The following is a 5,892-nucleotide window of genomic DNA, read 5'->3' on the forward strand; positions in this document are numbered from 1 at the left end:
GCCCACCACCGTGCCTGGCTAATTTTTGTATTTTTATTAGACATGGTATTTTACCAGCTTGGCCAGACTGGTCTCGAACTCCTGACCTTGTGATCCACCCGCCTCGGCCTCCCAAAGTGCTGGAATTACAGGCATGAGTCACCGCGCCCAGCCCACGCCCAGCTAATTTTTGTAGTTTTAGTAGAGACGGGGTTTCACTGTGTTAGCCAGGATGGTCTCGATCTCCCGACCTTGTGATCCACCTGCCTTGGCCTCCCAAAGTGCTGGGATTACAGACTGTCCGGGACTGTTTGTTTTATTACCAGCACTTGCATTCTGATTCTTAGCCTTTTATTTGCTAAAAAAATAAACTAAATAAATAAATAAAATAAAAATCTATGTTTTGAAATGTGTACAGCTAGAGCATAGAAAAGCTAATATCTCCTTCAGGATTTCTGGTATAAGAAAAGAAGTATTGACCGGGCGCGGTGGCTCAAGCCTGTAATCCCAGCACTTTGGGAGGCCGAGACGGGCGGATCACGAGGTCAGGAGATCGAGACCATTCTGGCTAACACGGTGAAACCCCGTCTCTACTAAAAAATATATGTATAAAAAAGTAGCCGGGCGAGGTGGCGGGCGCCTGTAGTCCCAGCTACTGGGGAGGCTGAGGCAGGAGAATGGCGTAAACCCGGGAGGCGGAGCTTGCAGTGAGCTGAGATCCGGCCACTGCACTCCAGCCTGGGCGACGGAGCAAGACTTCCGTCTCAAAAAAAAAAAAAGAAAAGAAAAAAAGAAAAGAAGTATTTGCAACTGCAGTCCTTGGCACCAGAAAGGGTAATAGATCATGGTTCCAGGAAGGAGAAATATAGATGGCATCAGACGACCTCACATAATGCCCAGAGAATGTAGACCAGGTGCTTCTGTTCCCAGAAGCAGCGCCCAGACCATGTCAAGAACACCATGTGGAAAGCAGTGGGGGCAGTTCCGGTTTCTAATGGGCTCCGCTGTTCTTTCAGCTGATCTGCCAGAAAGCTCATTTTCAGGCAAAAACTGAAATTGAATCTGGTGTGTAATTCACTATACACGGGTATTTTATTCTCTGTATAACTCTAGCAAGGCTGAACCCTTAGCAAGTCAAAGGCTTACCTGCCTGAGGTGCCTTTCACAGATTTATCATGTCCCCCAGTAGGAGACAGCAAGAAGGCATTTTTCCATGAGTAGAATATATACAGTCAAAGTTTTTTCCATGACGTTTTTCAGATACCCAGAGAAAACAACTTGCAAGAGCAAGAGATAAAAATCAACACATATTCATGGCTTTAAGCCTACGCATTTTTTATCGACAAACTACTTCTAAACATCTGTCATTCAAGCACATCAGGGACTTACTGTTTAGCATAAACTAGTCTATATCCAAGTAGACATCGCAATGAGAGTTCACAGCTACTAGTATGATTTAGAATTTAACTACCTGTCTTCTAAAAAGAACAGCTAACATCATGTAAACGGAAAAAAAGTACTCTATGTTACAACTATATCTAATGAAGGGCTAGACAATTAGAATCTAATTATTTTGCTTTTTGAGACATTAAACCCTCAGTTCTCCTTTCCCCCTACTAGTATTGTTTTCTCTCCCTGGATCCTTTTTCTTCTTCTTGTTAGAGATACCCACCAAGGCCAGTTGCTCTCCATTTACAAGCATATATTGCTATTATAGTAATACCTCACCTATCTGAAACTCAGGTTCAAGGAACTTCAACTCCTTAAACTATTCCTAAGAATTAGGAAATAAGGAAAATTGCAAAGAAATAAGGAAAATTGCAAAAAATATGATGTAAAAGAATCTATGTATCGATGAATATCTTTCAAATCCTAACTCAGGGTTCATTTACTCAGATTGTGCCTCAAGTTTAATAGGTATCTGCTGGGAGATATAAACGTACCTTGTCAGAAATACTATGTTACTTGGAGATATAAAAGTGAATAAAGTACCCTCAAAGAATTTACCGTCCTAATAATATTAGCTAATCTGGTTTTGTAGCTACTGAAATATAAAGACAGCAAAATAGAATTAACAAAGAATTCCCACAGAAAAGCACACAGATAGCAGCAAGATCAAAACTATTTTTGGTTCTATTCTTAAATAACAGAGTAATTTGAGGCCAGTCGCTCAAACTCTAGGTATTCATTTGGATTAGATTATTTTAAAGTTCCTATTTTGTTCTCCAATTCTATGAATACAGTTTTAAAACAGTTCACAATCTGATAACAGGAGACTTCTTTTTAAGGCACAAGAAGTCAAAAAACACAGCAGAATGGAGTCATTTACCATAGGAGTGAATTACTCCATCTTCTGCAACATCGTAAATATTGTTGACAACAGCCCACAGACTGGAAAAGCCCAGACAGGGAACTTGTATGTTGTTACATTTACATCCTTTATCTCATCATTTTAAAATTTATTGACTGGTTTATTATCTATGATCCTCCACTGGAATGTATGTTTCTCATGACAAACATTTTGTTGTTGTTGTTGTTGTTGTTGAGATGGAGTCTCGCTCTATCACCCAGGCTGGAGTGCAGTGGCCGGATCTCAGCTCACTGCAAGCTCCGCCTCCCGGGTTTACGCCATTCTCCTGCCTCAGCCTCCCGAGTAGCTGGGACTACAGGCGCCCGCCACCTCGCCCGGCTAATTTTTTGTATTTTTTAGTAGAGACGGGGTTTCATCGTGTTAGCCAGGATGGTCTCGATCTCCTGACCTCGTGATCCGCCCGTCTCGGCCTCCCAAAGTGCTGGGATTACAGGCTTGAGCACACCGCGCCCAGGCCGACAAACATTCTTTGACAATTTTAACATTAACATTCAGTTTTATAACTACATTTCTCGGAATTTTTTGTCCTTATCTCTAAATTAATTGGTTTAGCCATCATTGCCTATGTTTTTATGCCATAATTTCCCCCTTTCTTACAGTCCTAATTTTGCTTATTTTTCAATATGTTGGCATGTAGTTTCCCAGTGATTTATTTCAAAATAGAATGGTATGAGGAATATATTTTCTGGATCTTGTATATATAAAATTGTCTTTTATGCATGAAAGACAGCTTGCCAGGGTATATAATTCTCAAATGTTTGAGGGTGGTAGCATGCTTTCCTGGCATTTAGAGTTATATACTAGAGCATTCACTTTGTTCAGTCAGTTTAGAACACCTTGTGGCGAGGAATGGAAATGAGGGTAGAGGAAGGAAATAGATACCTCTTTTCATTTTTTCCTACCTCATCTCCAAAGTTACACAGTAATGGGGACGTCAAGAAGAGGAATAAGTGGAGAGATATTTAGAAGTAATGTCTGCAGAGCCTGGTGATTGACTTGCAAAGTAGGTGAAAAAGAAATCTAGGGTGGCTTCTAGATATCTTGCTAGGCTGACTTGGCTATTCTTGCTCCAAACTTGGATTTAGGGTTAATGTAATACTTTTGAGATTATCCTCCAAGCTCTTTCCCTCACCGTCACATTTTAATTTGTAATTGGACTGTATCTTCAGTCATTCAAAGTCCCCACTAGCTGAATGATTTGAAGAGTTTGAGGCTTATGAATTCTTCTCAACAAACCCTTCTCTTAGTGATTCTTTACTCTGAATTTTTATTGTAATTTAACCAAATTTCTCTCGCCACTTATCACATTGTATTGTAATTAAAATAGGTTGCCTACTTGTCTATCGCCATTGGACTAGGAACACCTCAAAGGGCATACTGTTATATTTATGTCTTTACCAATGCTTGGCACTGAGAAGAAACTGAAGCAATAATTATAGAATTAGTGGTCATATACAAGAAATATGCGTTTACAAAACAAAATTTTTTTTCACATATAGGTAGTTTGTGAGATGGCTATATTTGAAAGCATTCTCATTATAAGAAAACAGAACTGAAGCCAGACTCTTCAGAATTCCTCCAGTTTATCATTCATTCATTTATTCATCAATGTTATATATTTAGGTACCAAGCACTAACTGAGTGTTGAAGACGGAATGAATGACAACATCCAGCTCTGGAGTCGATCAGGGACTAAAAAAGAAAGTGCATCTCACTTAATGTTCCCACCATTTCCCCTAGAGGGCAAAGCCTGACCTTGAGACCAGGTGGAATTGTAGGGGAACTTCAGAAGTCAGGGACCAGGCCTCATTGGTCTTGTCAGGCAAGGAGTAAGCAATCAGTGCGTGTTTGTTGAAACAGGTTGAAAAAAATAGTCATCTTCACCAAATGAACTTTAAAACGGAGATGATCTAAATTCAGATGTATTTTTTAAGTCCTTTAAAGTTTAACTGAAATGCAACATAGAAATTTATTTCTATTTGTACTAAATCTAATCGAACAAAATCTAATCGATTTTGTTAATATCTAGAAGAGTCGGGGATGGGCAAGTTTTAGAAATAACGTGGCCTCCGCATTGAAGAGCCTGCGAGATGTGAGACCAGCTAAGAGCGGAGGCCTCTGGAAGGTGACCCCCTTATCTGGAGGGTGGGGGAGAGAGTGTGCACACTTGAGCCCTTGTCCTTGAAGGGGATTGAGCGAGCCGAGGGGAGGGGTAGGCGGTGCTCGGGTTTCCAATCACAATGGAGAAACCTAAGAGGCTGCGGAGGTTGTGGGGCCCCGCCCCCTCCTCCCTCCTTGCAGAGCCGGCGCCGTAGGAGACGCACGCAGCTCACATTGTCTTCTCCGCAGTGCTGCTGTTACAGAGGTCTCCAGCGCCTTCCCTCTCCTGGTAGGTTTCGGCTCAGGATCCTGAATTCTGGCTCACAGACAAGCTGGTGGGACGTGCGCGGGAGTAACTGTGTGGGGAGCCGCGGGAAGGAGGAAGAAGCACATCTCTCCTCCGTGGCCTTTAGCTCTGAGCATCCGGCCTCGGGCCCTGACTCTGCCGCTCGGTTTGGGGCGCAGGGCGGGTCGTGCCCTAGCGGAGGAGCAGAAAGGCAGAGGGTAGCAGCGGCGGCTCAGGGGAGTTCTATCAGGGGAGAGACTTGTTGCATTTGCAGCTAAAACCGGGCCCTGCTTGTCCTTGGTGGGTTCATGGCGGCCACATCACCCCCACGGCCTGCTGGCGGGAGTCGGGACACGTGCCCGAGTAGCTGGGGGAGGGGGACGGAATCAGGTGGCCTGTGAAGGCTGGACGATATTTACCTCGAATATTTCAATCTACTACCAAGGTAATAGAGAAATGCCCCTGCACTCGCTGGGATGAGGAGAAAGGCACCTAGATGACCAGCACGTTTGGCGCTGTACTTACCTTTACCCGGCTCTCAGCCTTTCCGGGAGCTGTGCGCCAGTTCTTTCCTGCAGGGCCTCTTTTCTTGATGCTTAGGTGCTTCGTTTACTTTACCAGCCTTGGGTTCTCCAAGTAAAGAATTCCTAGACTTGTCCCCACAGACCTTACTCGGGGAAATCTCTACCTTCTGCCTGCCCTTGTGATCTGCTGTTGTTTGCTGCCTGTGCCCTGAGGAGGAGATGGTTTGTGCGCGCCGCGAGCAGTACAAGCTGCAGTAAAGGCCTGGGGGATGGGGGGAGGGGAGGAATTCAAAAGCAAAACCTGAATCTTTACAGTGAGAAAGATTCTGCAAAGAAGATCTTTGTTCCTGAAATTAAGGCACTCGTTTATTTCTTATGATTTATATCCACCGCAGTGAGGAGACATAAGGGACCAAGACTCAGAGACAAATTTTTACCGTTTGTCGTTCTTTTTTTGTTTGTTTGTTTGTTTTTTGAGGCAGAATCTTGCTCTGTCGCCCAGGCTGGAGTGCGGTGGCGCGATCTCGGCTCACTGCAACCTCCGCGTGCCGGGTCCACGCCATTCTCCTGCCTCAGCCTCCCGAGTAGCTGGGAGTACAGGCGCCCGCCACCACTCCCGGCTAATTTTTTTT

The 5,892-nt window shown here is 43.9% G+C and overlaps 1 protein-coding gene across 1 annotated transcript in view; it reads left to right on the forward strand.

Moving 5' to 3' along the window:
- Positions 1-4,626: 4,626 nt before the first annotated feature.
- LDHB (lactate dehydrogenase B) overlaps positions 4,627-5,892 on the forward strand; it is a 35,671-nt gene continuing 34,405 nt past the window's right edge. The window contains exon 1 of the mRNA XM_017888626.1: positions 4,627-4,739. The gene's annotated coding sequence lies outside the window, so the exon portion shown is untranslated. The remainder of the gene's footprint in view (positions 4,740-5,892) is intronic.

The sequence above is a fragment of the Rhinopithecus bieti genome, unplaced genomic scaffold (assembly GCF_001698545.2).
Source record: "Rhinopithecus bieti isolate Rb0 unplaced genomic scaffold, ASM169854v2 scaffold_15769, whole genome shotgun sequence".
Classification (NCBI taxonomy): Eukaryota; Metazoa; Chordata; class Mammalia; order Primates; family Cercopithecidae; genus Rhinopithecus; species Rhinopithecus bieti.